The 14,997-nt window shown below is 44.9% G+C and overlaps 1 protein-coding gene across 1 annotated transcript in view; it reads left to right on the top strand.

The window, feature by feature from the left end:
* The window catches only part of NICOL1 (NELL2 interacting cell ontogeny regulator 1), a 59,487-nt gene that overhangs the window by 19,126 nt on the left and 25,364 nt on the right, over nucleotides 1–14,997 (top strand). The gene's annotated exons all lie outside the window — the stretch shown is intronic.

Here is a 14,997-nt window from a genome sequence, read left to right as displayed (position 1 = left end):
GATGCAACTTTTGACTTTCAAGGGCCTTGTAATATAGAAATCCCAAGTAGCATGCTTGAAATGTTTCTGTAGAGTTACATTTTGGACAACTTTTGTTCTACTCTTCAGGCCCATGCCCCGTTCTACGTCAGTGGTGGCAATGTTTTCCTCACTTGTCTCCAGGACATCATCCAGAACACCATATAGGCTCCACACACACCCATCTTGATATCCAGTCAATGGACATTCAACCACACACCCCCTCTTTAAGACAGCACCTTACACTTCCCACATAGAATGCATCAAATTCAAGTCCTACTGTGTGATCTACAAAGATACCAATTAATTGTTGACATTATGTCACAGGCAAGCCCCACATCCCTCTGGAGTACATACAGCATGCAACACATACTTTACAAGGTTAGAATGACAGAAATTCGAGAAAGAATGGCCAAGTAAACAATTACTTTCTGTCTATGTAGGAGAGATAGTCTAGAATGAACTCATCTTACAACTGAGAATCTCTTCCTCTCTCTTTCACACCATATTTTCTACCCTAAACAGAATGACTTTACGTGCCTGCCCCAGCGGCCTTCCACTGAGTCCGAATGCAACATGCCTCCTTGATTCCCCCAATTCCCTATTTCCACGCTGAAAAGTATTGTGTATCATTCATATGTGTACCATTTGAGCAATGCAGCTGTCCCATGCACTCTGGGGCAAATATAATTGGTATCTGATGTGAATTATTTCAGAGTAACTACTGACAATATCTTTCAGAAACATACAGGTGTTCTTGAGAATATCTTAAAGGAACTTAAAGATTTTGGGCTTGTTATTAGAGCCAAAGAAGGGATTTGCGATAGTTAAACATACGCTGAGGCTTGTACGATTGAGTATCAGAAGAGGATTTAGTGAAATACTGGTTCAGATGTGCAAGTAAAGTGTTACTGAGCCGCTGAATCATCTATTTGGCTATCCTCAATCGGCATAGCTCATAAGAGGAGTCATACTTTGTGCCTAGGCACTGATTTGAGAAGTGGTGAACAAACCATTTGGATGGCTGAACAGCCTTTGCCATGTGTAAAGTACATGATAACCACTGTTTTTCTACAGGGGATTAAGGTCTAACTACCAATAGGTGATCTTGGGTGTTGAATGAAGACATCAGAGGGCTTCCGTAACATCAGAAGGATTGTATAACATTACAACGCATCAAAACACAAAGCATGCCTTTATCACAAATGTTTTACCCCACATTATTTTACCATACATATAATTTTACCACAAAATGTATAGTCTATTTAAGGTAAGTATTAAGAAAGTAAGGCCCAGATTTATGCTTTTTGCTGCGAAACTGCGCTAATGCAGTTTTGCAGCAAAAAGTTTAGCGCCTGCTTGCTTCATTTAGCAACGCCAGCTGGGCACCGTATTTATTGAATGGCACAAGCCAGCGCTAAACTTGGGTTAGTGTCTTCAAGAAAGACACTAGCCGGGTGGCGGTAGGGAAGGAGGGGGTTGTGCATCAGAAAATGGCGCTAGCCTGGTTAGAGGCAAAAAAATGCCTCTAACCAGACTAGCGTCATTTCCTGGCGCACGACCACCAAAAATATGACTCCTGTTTTAGGAAAGACAGGAGTCATGCCCACCACCCCAATGGCCAGCACAGGGGACAAGTGTCCCCGGGCATAGCCATTGCACCCTGTGCAATGCAGGGGGTCCCAAGTTAGGGCCCCCGTTGGCACTTAAAAAATAAATAAAAAGTACTTACCAATACTTACCCTACTTACCTTGGATAGGGTCCCCCATCCTCTGGTCTCCCTCTGGTGTGGTTGGGGTTGTTCCTGGGGCTTGGGGAGGGCACCTGTGAACCCATTCCATATTATTTAACCATGGAAATGGGTCCACAGGTCTTCTAATGCCTGGTCTGACCCAGGCATTAAATAATGGTGCAAAGCAAGCTTTGCACCATTATTTAACCCCTCCTCCCACCCGTGCATCATTTTAGCACGGGTTGATAAATATGGCGCTATGGGGATAGCACAATTGTTTAGATGGGAACGCCTACCTTGCATCTCATTGACACAAGGTAGGTTCAAGAATCACAAAAATTGTGCTAACTCCAGTATTTTGACGCTAGACGTGTCTAGAATCAAATTATAAATATGGAGTTAAGTTTGCGCCGAATTTGCGTAAAAAAAATGATGCAACTTCGGCGCAAACTAGTAAAACATATAAATATGCACACACACACATATATATATATATATATATATATATATATATATATATATATATATAGGAAAGCCCCAAAACCCACTTTTTTAATTACTCTTAGAACCCAGTGTCCCTACCCACTCTTAAAGCCCCATACTATCTAATACCTTTACCCACTCCTAAACACTAAAAATACCCTTACCACCCAATACCTTTACCCACCTGTAAACCCTAAAACTACCCTTACCCCCATACTCCTACCCACCCCTTAATCGTAAAAATACCTTTACCACCCTATACCCCTACTCATCCCTAAGCCCCTACCCAACCAGAATGTATGTTCCAGTTTAGAATATCATTCAGCCAACCTACTTTTTCAATGGCTCATTCATGAAGTGATTAAAGGGAGTGGTGTTATTGCATTCCGTGCAACATTCTAGTATACATAGAAAATACAATTGAACATTAAAGTGTTATCTTTAGAACACACAAGATAAAGTTGTTATCTTGAGTGTTCTAGACACTAGACGACTGAAACTGCAGCATTGATAGTAAATATGAGGATGAGCATTTGTGCCATTAAATCTGATAGGAATACTCCAAGCCTAGGTTTACTAAAAGCCAAAATGCCAGGGGTAGCTGAAGTTACAGACAACACACATGTTTAACTCCAACCACCCAGTGGCAGCACAGAAAGTTACATCACCAAAACCTCTTTGACCCCAGTGAAATTATGCAGCCAATGACGAATGGTGATGATGTGGGAGTGGATAAATAGATTCCATGTTTAGTGTAAAATTAGCCTAAGTTCTTTTTAGCACAGTTTCCAATATTAATGTATCTGTAACAAAGTTTGTTCAGATTGTTTCTGTAGTGGAAATTCTAATCACATTGTTTCTATAGTACACATTCTATTCAAATCGTTTCTGTAGTGCCAGCATCAGTGTCCCAAAACGCAATGTGTGTACCCTAAGATTAATGTAGTATGGAATCTAGCAAACACACACAAAATGAATGAATGAAGTAATTATTTTGGAATAATATATTCTGTAATATAAATGTCAATTGCCAGAAGTCACAATATCATTAACAACATCTCTAACAACAAATATACAGGCAGCAATATCCAGCTCTCCACGAACACATGGTCAGTGAGCAACTGGTGGCAGAGCCTAGAGGTGAGGGCCAGAAATGTTTTTGCCCCAAGGTCAACTGAACACAAAATTGCCGTTCCAGTAATGTCATGAAAAAGCAAACACTCAATGCCGAAGTGTTTAGCCCAGCACAAATCAAACCATAACAATTAGTAAGACACTTGAATACCCGAATAAGCCCCCTACAGATTAAATGGTCCATAGCAAACTGTATACTGGGTTGGATGAAAAACAACTTAAATGGAGAGACAAGGGATGTGCCAAGCAGGTTAAAGCGCCCGCGCTTTTCTCCGCCGCAGTCCTCAGTGTGGAGGGTACACTTCTCTCAATGTGCCTATCCCTGTATGCCAGAACCCACAAAACTTGCTAAAGAATTTAAAGGTTGGTCAGGGACAAAACTGCAAATGCAGTGGGTAAGGCCCATAATTCTACTACACCGTCCTTGATGCACTTGATCATCAAAAGTGGTACACAGACACCACAAGCTAAGCATAAAACATAACAGGTGTACACCTTTACCCAATGAGACCTCTGAGTGCTAATGACCAATAATGGATGTTTATTATTAACCAATTCAAAGGTACTCATATCATAGACCTCAGGAGAATAAAGACTGTGTGAGCCTACCAGTATTTGAGTCCTTCTAGGCTATGTATATCTGTGGATCACCATAGCTAGATATCCACATGGCTTGCAATGCACATGAACATTACAGCTGATGAAACATTGAAGGATGGAAAGGGGAAGAAGCCATTGCCAATGCAGAGTTTGATTGGTCTTCCTCTATTAGCATTCTCTAATCTGCCATTAATTGCACCACTGGAGAAGTCATACATAGATCAACCATCCGTGTTTGGCCTTCACCCACTTCTTCCCAAAATATATATTTTATGATAGGAAGATGAGTAGAACAAAGGGGAGCTGTAGATATAGGTTGTAGGTGATGATGCTTGGTTGCAATTTCTGAAATTAGAAGTGTGGGACTCATTAAAAGGAATGGCCTAGTGGGAATATCCAGGGATATGCTATTTCCATGTACAGATCCGGATGAGGGCTTTAAGAGTGAGTGGAAACAATCTGTTAAGTGTACATCTTCTATTCTTTGCTTCGGCTTGGCTGATCTGCCTTTGAGTAGGAGATGCAGCTCTGCTGCATAAAGTATCGGCAATACCAATTAGTAAACATCTGTATTAAAGACATACAATTTATGGGATTCCATGAAAGAACAGACCACCTTGGAACTGGTTTAACTGGTGGACCACTCCATTCACAAGGTATGCATTTCATATCTCAGTTCTGAAGTAATTACAGATACCAGTTTGGAAATATAATAATTGAATTGGTCTGTGTAGGAAGTTGGCTCTGTATATAGTATTTCAAAATAAGAAATAGTGGGCACAGGGTCCAAGGGTTCCTCTTAGAGGTAAGATAGTGGCAAAAAGAGATAATTCTAATGCTCTATTTTGTGATAGTGTGGTCGAGCAGTAGGCTTATCAGAGGGTAGTGTTAAGCATTTGTTGTACACACACAGGCAATAAATGAGGAACACACACTCAAAGACAATTCCAGGCCAATAGGTTTTAATATAGAAAAATATATTTTCTTAGTTTATTTTAAGAACCACAGGTTCAAGATTTACAAACAATACTTTAAATGAAAGGTATTCACTCGGGTATCTTAGGAACTTTGAATTATCACAATCGCATGTACAGTTTTGGCAAAAATGGCAATAAGCTATTTTAAAAGTGGACACTGCACAAATCAACAGTTCCTGGGGTAGGTAAGTAATTGTTAAGTTCACAGGTAAGTAAAACACTTTCAGGGTTCAAAGTTGGGTCCAAGGTAGCCCACCGTTGGGGGTTCAAGGCAACCCCAAAGTTACCACACCAGCAGCTCAGGGCCAGTCAGGTGCAGAGGCCAAAGTGGTACCCAAAACACATAGGCTTCAATGGAAATAGGGGTGCCCTGGTTCCAGTCTGCCAGCAGGTAAGTACCCTCGACTTCGGAGGGGAGACCAGGGGGGTTTTGTAGGGCACCGGGGGGGACACAAGCAGGCACAGAAAGTACACCCTCAGCGGCACAGGGGCGGCCGGGTGCAGAGTGCAAACAGGCGTCAGGTTTTCAATAGGAATCAATGGGGAGACCCGGGGGTCTCTTCAACGATGGAGGCAGGCACAGGGGGGGAGCCTCCTCAGGGTAGCCACCACCTGGGCTAGGCACAGGGTCGCCTGGGGGTCGCTCCTGCACTGGAGTTCGGTTCCTTTAGGTCCTTGGGGCTGCGGGTGCAGTGTGTTTTCCAGGCGTTGGGTTCCTTAAAGCAGGCAGTCGTGGTCAGGGGGAGCCTCTGGATTTCCTCTGCAGGCGTCGCTGTGGGGGTTCAGTGGGGTCAACTCTGGCTACTCACGGGCTCGCAGTCGCCGGGGAGTCCTCCCTGTAGTGTTAGTTTTCCGCAGGTCGAGCCGGGGGCATCAGGTGCAGAGTGGAAAGTCTCACGCTTCCGGCAGGAAACGTGTGGTCTTTAAAAGTTGCTTCTTTGTTGCAATTTGTTGCAGTTTCTTGAACAAGACCGCTGTTCTCGGGAGCTTCTTGGTCCTTTTAGATGCAGGGTAGTCCTCTGAGGCTTCAGAGGTCGCTGGACCCTGTGGGATGCGTCGCTGTTGCAGTTTTTCTCAAAGTGGGGAGACAGGCCGGTAGGGCTGGGGCCAAAGCAGTTGTCGTCTCCGTCGTCTCTGCAGGGCTTCAGGTCAGCAATCCTTCTTCTTCTTAGTTTGCAGGAATCTATCTTCCTCGGTTCTGGGAGCCCCTAAATACTTAATTTAGGGGTGTGTTTAGGTCTGGGAGGATAGTAGCCAATGGCTACTATCCCTGAGGGTGGCTACACCCTCTTTGTGCCTCCTCCCTGTGGGGAGGGGGCACATCCCTAATCCTATTGGTGGAATCCTCCATCTGCAAGATGGAGGATTTCTAAAAGTCAGAGTCACCTCGGCTCAGGACACCTTAGAGGCTGTCGTGACTGGGGAGTGACTCCTTATTTTTCTCATTATCTCCTCCAGCCTTGCCGCCAGAAGTGGAGGCAGTGGCCGGAGGGGCGGGCATCTCCACTAGCTGGGATGCCCTGTGGCGCTGTAACAAAGGGGGTGAGCCTTTGAGGCTCGCCGCCAGGTGTTACAGCTCCTGCAGGGGGAGGTGAGAAGCACCTCCACCCAGTACAGGCTTTGTTCCTGGCCAAAGAGTGACAAAGGCACTCTCCCCATGTGGCCAGCAACATGTCTGGTGTGTGGCAGGCTGGCAAAACTAGTCAGCCCACACTGGAAGTCGGATATGTTTTCAGGGGGCATCTCTAAGATGCCCTCTGGGTGTATTTTTACAATAAAGAGCACACTGGCATCAGTGTGCATTTATTGTGCTTAGAAGTTTGATACCAAACTTCACAGTTTTCAGTGTAGCCATTTTGGTGCTGTGGCGTTCGTGTTTGACAGACTCCCAGACCATATACTCTTATCGCTAACCTGCACTTACAATGTCTAAGGTTTTGCTTAGACACTGTAGGGGCATAGTGCTCATGCACCTATGCCCTCACCTGTGGTATAGTGCACCCTGCCTTAGGGCTGTAAGACCTGCTAGAGGGGCGACTTACCTATGCACCTGGCAGTGTGAGGTTGGCATTGCAGTCTGAGGGGTGTGCCATGTCGACTTAGTCATTTTCTCCCCACCAGCCCACACAAGCTGGCAAGCAGTGTGTCTGTGCTGAGTGAGGGGTCCCTAGGGTCGCATAAGACATGCTGCAGCCCTTAGAGACCTTCCCTGGCATCAGGGCCCTTGGTACCAGGGGTACCAGTTACAAGGGACTTACCTGGGTGCCAGGGTTGTGCCAATTGTGGAGACAAAGGTACAGTTTAGGGAAAGAGCACTGGTGCTGGGGCCTGGTTAGCAGGGTCCCAGCACACTTTCAAATCATAACTTGGCATCAGCAAAGGCAAAAAGTCAGGGGGTAACCATGCCAAGGAGGCATTTCCTTACAGTCTGTCTTCTACATTTTTCTTAAAAGAAGGAAACAGTTTGCTTTTTTAACAGCTGATATTTTTAGTGTAAATTAAGCAAAATAAGCACTGACCCCCACACCCACTCAAGATGACAACCAGTAGAAGTACTTGCTCTAAAAGATAGTGATCTGCGTTTGCCATATATAGGATGTGTGTTTTATTCCAAATTTGGAACAGGGGTTTCTTCAGTTACTAAGCCTTTGACTAGACAGGAGTAAAGTGTGTATGAAGAGAAGAACAAGAGTTTTAATTTGGTGCTCTCAAACATTGTCTATCAGAATTGTTGCCTGAGATGTAATGTAAGTGGTGAGTGCACAGAGGCATTTGCTTTGCGCTCACTGAGGCAACAAGAGCGTCAATACTCTTTGAAAGAGAATAAAATGATAGCACGCACAGGGATGCTAGATGCATTTAATTCCTACATCTGGAGCATACATTGTGTCTTCCAGACCGACCTTAAACCATTGGTTACATCCTGGGAAGTACCAATAGATTCACTAGTAGGTCTGAAGCGAGGTTGGAGAGACTAGGAGCAAAATTGTTTATTGGGGTCCAACTACAAAAAGCTGATTGTCTTAAAGAAGTGAGGGACAGAACAGATAAGTATGTCACTGGGGAAATGGTAAAGCAGTATAGCTTGTATCAATACTTTACAGATCAATAATGGAAGAAATTGGGTTGTATGTTGGAGGGGGGTGTGTGGGAGCCCCACTCAGGCAACAGCCACACCCCTTGTCAATGTGATCCACGAAAGTCAATTAACTAACCTATGAAAACAGAACACCAGAAAAATCCCTCACTAATTTAGAAGTTAGAGTACATTTTATTAAATAAAATGGGACCAAAACAACAATAAATCCAATCAGTAGAACAGGAGATATGCAGTTTAAACATTTCAGGTAAGTATAGTGCCTAAAAGCACAAAGCACCACTCATGATCATCCTATGGTGCTAGACTGGGGGAAAGTCACAAGTTCAGGCTAACCGCAAAGGAACGCTGGCCGAATACAGGGACCAGGGTAGATTGGCTGAAAACATTACCTTCTCAAAGTCTGGCATGAAGAGTCAAGTTCACAGTGGAGGAGGCTGCAAGGAGCAGGAAGAGTGTTGCAGATGGTCATTACTGTAGTGTAAAGAGCAGGCTTGGCGTTTCTGGTGGTCATCTCTGTAGCCTGGAGATCTGGTCAGGCATCATGGAAAGTAATTGCTGGAGCTTTGCGTTGGCGGTCACCGCGGGCTGTCCTTGCTGTAGCGCAAAGTGCAGATCTTGTGTTGCTGGAGGTCACTGCAGCTTGAAAAGTCAAGTTCACTGGAGCTTCACTTTGGCAGTTGTCACATGCGGCAGAGTCTTGGCATGAATACGCTGGTTCAAGGTCCCAAAAATTCAGGATTTTTTATTCTTGCAGAGTAGTGCACTCTGCTGCTAGCCAAGGGCCCAGGACCTGTGGAGGCATCTCGTGGGAATCACTCTAGCAGAGGTCAGAGGGGATCAAGCAGATCCAGTTGCAGCAGGTCAGGTGGGCAGTTGCAGGGAAGCCTCTGGAGTTTGTTGTGTCCTTGTAGCTCAGAATAGGAGGTCAGCCATCTGATCTCTGGAGTAACCTGAGATGAAGGGACCTGGTCCAGTCTTCCTTCTCAAAGAGCAGGGCAGGCCTCAAGAAGGGGAGCAGTTCTCTGAAGAACAAGGCAGGCATCAAGCAGCTGGGCAGTCCTCTTGTAGCTGCAGGGCAGTCCTTTAAGGAACAGTGCAGGCCTCAAACAGCAGGCCAGTGCTCTGTGGAGCAAGGTAGTCCTTTCTCTTTAAATTCCACAGGTCCAGGAGTGTACGAAAGAGGTGGTTTAAATATTCATACCAGTGTCATACTTTAACGTGTTGGTGACATCATGGGTATCCCCAAACTTGTTTCTGGAAAGTTCTTCCCTTTCCCTGCCAAGGCTGCAAGTAGTCTGGGTTGACAAAAGACTAGTATTGATTCTGAAAAGTTCTTCCCTTTCCCTGCCAAGGCTGCAAGTAGTCTGGGTTGACAAAAGGCTAGCATCTGGTTTGTGTGGGTGTCTTTGCTGAGGACAACCCTTTGAAAAGTAAATGAGGTATAGAAACAGATCCACCCTGCCGATCCTGCCAACGATAAGTCCTCCTTTGTCTCACACTTGGGGAGAAATACACAAAGGCTATTCACAGTCATGTAACCCAGTACACAGGCTGAGGGCACTGAGGAGCATATTTATACTCTGTGCTGAATTTGGGTCATTTGTTTATGGACTAAACTCCATATTTATATTTTGACGTTAGACCCGTCTAGCATCAAAATATAGGAGTTAACATCATTTTTTGGATGCCTGAAACCATCTTGTGTCAATGAGATGCAAGGTAGGCGTTCCCATCCAAAAAATGACTCAAAGCCCCTGGCGCCTTATTTAGCCACCCGTGCAAAAAAGGTGCAAGGGTGGGAGGCGGGCCTAAATAATGGCGCTAAGCCTGGTTAGCGCCATTATTTACCGCCTGGGTCAGAGCAGGCGTTAGGGGACCTGTGGACCCATTTCCATGGTCAAACACCATGGAATGGGCCCACAGGTGCCCACCCCAAACCTCAGGAACACCCACACCAGAAGGACACCAGAGGAGGAGGGACCCCATCCCAGGTAAGTAGGGAGAGTATAGGTAAGTATTTTTTTTTTTTAATTGAGTGCCATTGGGGGACCTGAAATGGGCCTCCCTGCATGTCACTGGATGCAGTGGCCATGCCTAGAGGACACTGGTCCCCTGTGTGGCCATTGGGTTGGTGGGCATGACTCCTGACTTTTATAAAAGTGGAGTCATGTGGTATAGATGGTTTTGCATCAGGAAATGGCATGTTCGATGGCATGTGTAGCTGCAGATACACATGCTGTGCACTGTTCCTGCCATCTAGTGTTGGGCTCGGGGTGTTACAAGTTGTTTTTCTTCTAAGAAGTCTTTTCGAGTAACGGGACCGAGTGACTCCTCCCTTTCGGCTTCATTGCGCATGGGCGTCGACTCCATCTTAGATTGTTTTCTTTCCGCCATCGGGTTCGAACGTGTTCCTCTTCGCTACGTATTTCAAATCGGGAAAGTTAGCTAAAGTATCGAAAATTAGACGGTATTGTTCTTGTTCGGTACCGGTTTAGTGTTAGTGTATCGGCATGAAGACTGCTTCGGCGGCCCATCGGGGCTTCCACTCTTCACCGAGGCCTGGTCGGCCCGACCACACCCATCGTCCCAGACTAATGGACCGGACCCCCTTCCGTTTCTGTCCGAAGTGTCACGCAAAGTATCCTTATACAGACCAGCACCGGGTCTGTTACCTGTGTTTGTCACACAAACACAGAGAGGATACTTGTGAGGCTTGCCTAGCATTTCAATCGAAGAAAACCTTGAGAGATCGACGTGCAAAAAGACTGCAAATGGCGTCGAAACTAAAAGAACAGCACAACGTCGAGGAGGAAGAAAGAATCTCCATCCAAGAAACTGACTCGGATGAATCCGACAGTGAACGACCCTCGACGGTGCAACAAACCGTGAGTAAACCTGCCCCGTCCCAAACTCAGGGTCACACCAAGAAACTTAAGGCCATGGTGATGCCACAGCCAGCAGGCCATGGCTCAACCCACCGAAAAAAAGGTGACCAGATAACATCAGCACCGAAAAAGGCCAAAGAGTTGCCGAAGTCTTCCGACTCTGGTCGAGATGCCAGCACCGAAAAATTTTGACACTGAGTGAGCGAATCGAGCAAACCCCGTAAAAGCTCCTCAGAACCGAAAAAGACTATTACATTAGAATCTTCGGTACCGAAAAAAGCAGCCTCGGAAACGAAGCTCATACACTGAGGAGCAAGGGCTTTCCATGCAACCCAAGGAAAGACATAGATTTGAGCAAGAGTTGGATATAGAGGAACCTGACCAAAGACAACAGACGTTACATATCCAAAAGGATACTGGCAAGATTCAGACTTTACCTCCACTCAAATCTAAAAGAAAACTGGCATTTCAAGAAACAGAAATGCAGCCAAAGGCAAAAGTGATTAGGGACAAGTCGCCAACACCACAGGTCTCACCACAACCATCCCCACTGCACTCACCACAATTATCACCAGTGGGAACACCAGTAATGCAGTCACCCACACATACTGGGATGACCCAAGATGATGCTGATGCGTGGGATTTATATGATCCACCAATATCGGATAACAGCCCAGAGTGTTATCCAACCAAGCCGTCCCCACCAGAAGACAGTACAGCATATACGCAAGTACTAGCCAGGGCCACAACATAGCTATGCACTCTGAACCAGTGAAGGATGACTTCCTTTTCAACACTCTGGCATCCACCCATGCATCCTATCAAAGCCTGCCAATGCTACCGGGCATGCCCAACACGCACAACAGGTCTTCCTTGAGCCTGTAAAGGGAAGAGCTATCACGCCTAGGGTCGAAAAGAAATACAAACCACCTCCAACAGACCCAGTGTTTATAACGCAACAGCTCACACCGGACTCAGTGGTTGTAGGAGCAGCAAGGAAAAGAGTGAACTCTCAATTGTCATGGGATGCTCCACCACCTGACAAAGAAAGTTAAAAATTTGATGCAGCAGGCAAGCGAGTGGCATCACAAGCAGCCAATCAATATCGAATTGCGAATTCGCAAGCCTTACTTGCACGCTACGACAGGGCACACTGGGACGAGATGCAAGACATTATAAAGCGCTTGCCAAGGAACATAAAAAACGTGCCCAGCAAGTAGTTGAAGAGGGACAGGCCATATCGAACAATCAGATAAGGTCCGCATTAGACTCTGCAGATACAGCAGCACGGACTGTCAACACGGCTGTAACAATTCGCAGGCATGCATGGCTGCAGAGTTCTGGATTCAAACCAGAAATTCAACAAGCTGTATTAAATATGCCATTTAACCAACATCAGTTGTTTGGGTCAGAAGTCGATAGTGCCATTGAAAAAATGAAAAAAGACACAGACACGGCCAATGCCATGGGCGCGCTCTACTCCCCACAATTCAGAGGCACTTTTAGGAAACCACAATTTAGAGGGGGGTTTCGGCAACAAACATCTGAACCTTACACCTCCCAAACAAAACCCACCTATCAATCACAATACCAAAGAGGAGGGTTTTGTGGTTCCTATAGCGGACAATTCCCAAGAGGAAGAGGGAAATTCCAGCCCACAAAACCAAGCCCTAGCAAGCAGTGACTTCAATGTCACAACACCCCAACACTTGTCACCAGTGGGGGGGGAGGCTAACCAAATACTACCACAATTGGACACATATTACCACAGACACACGGGTCCTATCAATTATCTAACATGGTTATTGCATAGAATTCACAACATTCCCTCCAGATGTGCTACCAAAACCGCACAGACTTAGACCTATAATATATAGAGGTCCAAGCACTGTTACAAAAACAAGCAATAGAGCTAGTACCCAATCACCAAAAAGGAACAGGTGTTTATTCCCTATATTTCCTCATTCCAAAAAAGGACAAAACATTAAGGCCTATCTTAGATCTCAGAACACTAAGGGGGTTATTCCAACTTTGGAGGAGGTGTTAATCCGTCCCAAAAGTGACGGTAAAGTGACGGATATACCACCAGCCGTATTACGAGTTCCATAGGATATAATGGACTCGTAGTACGTCTGGTGGTAAATCCGTCACTTTTCCGTCACTTTTGGGACGGATTAACACCTCCTCCAAAGTTGGAATAACCCCCTAAATCTCTTCATCAAATCAGATCATTTCCACATGGTAACTCTTCAAGACATAGTTCCCTTGCTAAAAAACAGGGAATACATGACAACACTGGATCTCAAGGATGCGTATTTCCACATACCCATCCATCCTTCTCACAGGAAATACCTAAGGTTTGTAATTCAAGGCAAACATTATCAATTCAAAGTGCTACCATTCGGGATAACAACAGCCCCCAGAGTATTTACAAAATGCCTAGCCGTAGTAGCAGCTCACATAAGGAGACAGCACATTCACGTATTCCCTTATTTGGACAATTGGCTAATAAAAGCCAACACTCAACAACAATGTCAATTTCACATGCAATACGTCATAGAAACTCTACACAAACTAGGTTTTTCTATAAATTACCAAACATCACATCTGCAACCATCCCAAATACAACAATATTTGGGAGCAACACTCAACACACAAAGAGCAATTGCCACTCCAAGTCCACAAAGAGTCCAATCGTTCCAAAATGTAAAATCAAGCATACAACAAACCAACACTACACTGTAAGGTTCGTAATGAAACTACTAGGCATGATGTCCTCATGCATAGCCATTGTCCCAAACGCAAGACTACACATGCGGCCCTTACAACAGTGCCTAGCAAAAAAATGGACGCAAGCACAGGGTCAACTACAAGATCTAGTGTTGATAGACTGCCAAACACTCTTCGCTTCAATGGTGGAACCCTATAAATTTAAACAAAGGGCAGCCATTTCAAGACCCAGTGCCTCACGCCATTATCACAACAGATGCTTCCATGGTTGGGTGGGGAGCACACCTCAACAATCACAGCATACAAGGTCAATGGGACAATCAACAAAAACTACTTCACATAAATCACTTGGAACTGCTAGCAGTATTTCTAGCATTAAAAGCGTTTCAACCACTAATAGCCCACAAACACATTCTTGTCAAGACAGACAATATGACAACAATGTACTATCTCAACAAACAGGGGGGGTACACTTGTCACAACTGTGTCTCTTAGCACAAAAGATTTGGCATTGGACAATTCCCAACAACATTCACCTAATAGCACAATACATACCAGGCATTCAAAATCAGTTAGCCGACAATCTCAGTCGAGATCAACAGCAAACTCACAAATGGGAAATACATCCCCAGATACTACAGGATCACTTCCACTGCTGGGGGACACCAAACATAGATCTATTTGCAACAAAAGAAAACACAAAATTCCACACCCTCAGTCCAGCGGCAATGCTCTATGGATCAGCTGGTCAGGGATATTTGCTTACGCTTTTCCCCCTCTACCGCTCATTCCTTATCTGGTCAACAAACTGAGTAAAAAAAAACTCAAACTAATACTCATAGCTCCAACCTGGGCTCACCAGCCGTCGTACACAACACTGTTGGACTTATCAGTAGTACCCCACATCAAACTACCAAACAGACCAGATCTGTTGACACAACACAAACAACAGATCAGACACCCAAATCCAGCATCGCTCAATCTAGCAATCTGGCTCCTGAAGTCTTAGAATTCGGAAATTTAAACCTTTCACAAGAGTTTATGGAGGTCATTAAACAAGTGAGAAAACCTACAACAAGACATTGTTACGCAAACAAATGGAAAAGATTTGTTTGCTACTTTCAGACTAATCAAATTAAGCCACTAGACGCCTCCACACAAGACATTGTAAATTATTTATTACACTTACAAAAGTCTAATCTAGCTTTCTCTTCCATTAAAATCCATCTCACTGCAATATCCGCCTATCTGCAGATTAAACATACAACATCGCTTTTTAGAATCCCAGTTATTAAAGCATTTATGGAAGGACTAAAAAGAATCATATCCCCAAGGAC

Source organism: Pleurodeles waltl, chromosome 1_2, assembly GCF_031143425.1.
Source record: "Pleurodeles waltl isolate 20211129_DDA chromosome 1_2, aPleWal1.hap1.20221129, whole genome shotgun sequence".
In the NCBI taxonomy this organism is placed as follows: domain Eukaryota; kingdom Metazoa; phylum Chordata; class Amphibia; order Caudata; family Salamandridae; genus Pleurodeles; species Pleurodeles waltl.
This window is presented reverse-complemented; position numbering and strand designations above follow the sequence as displayed.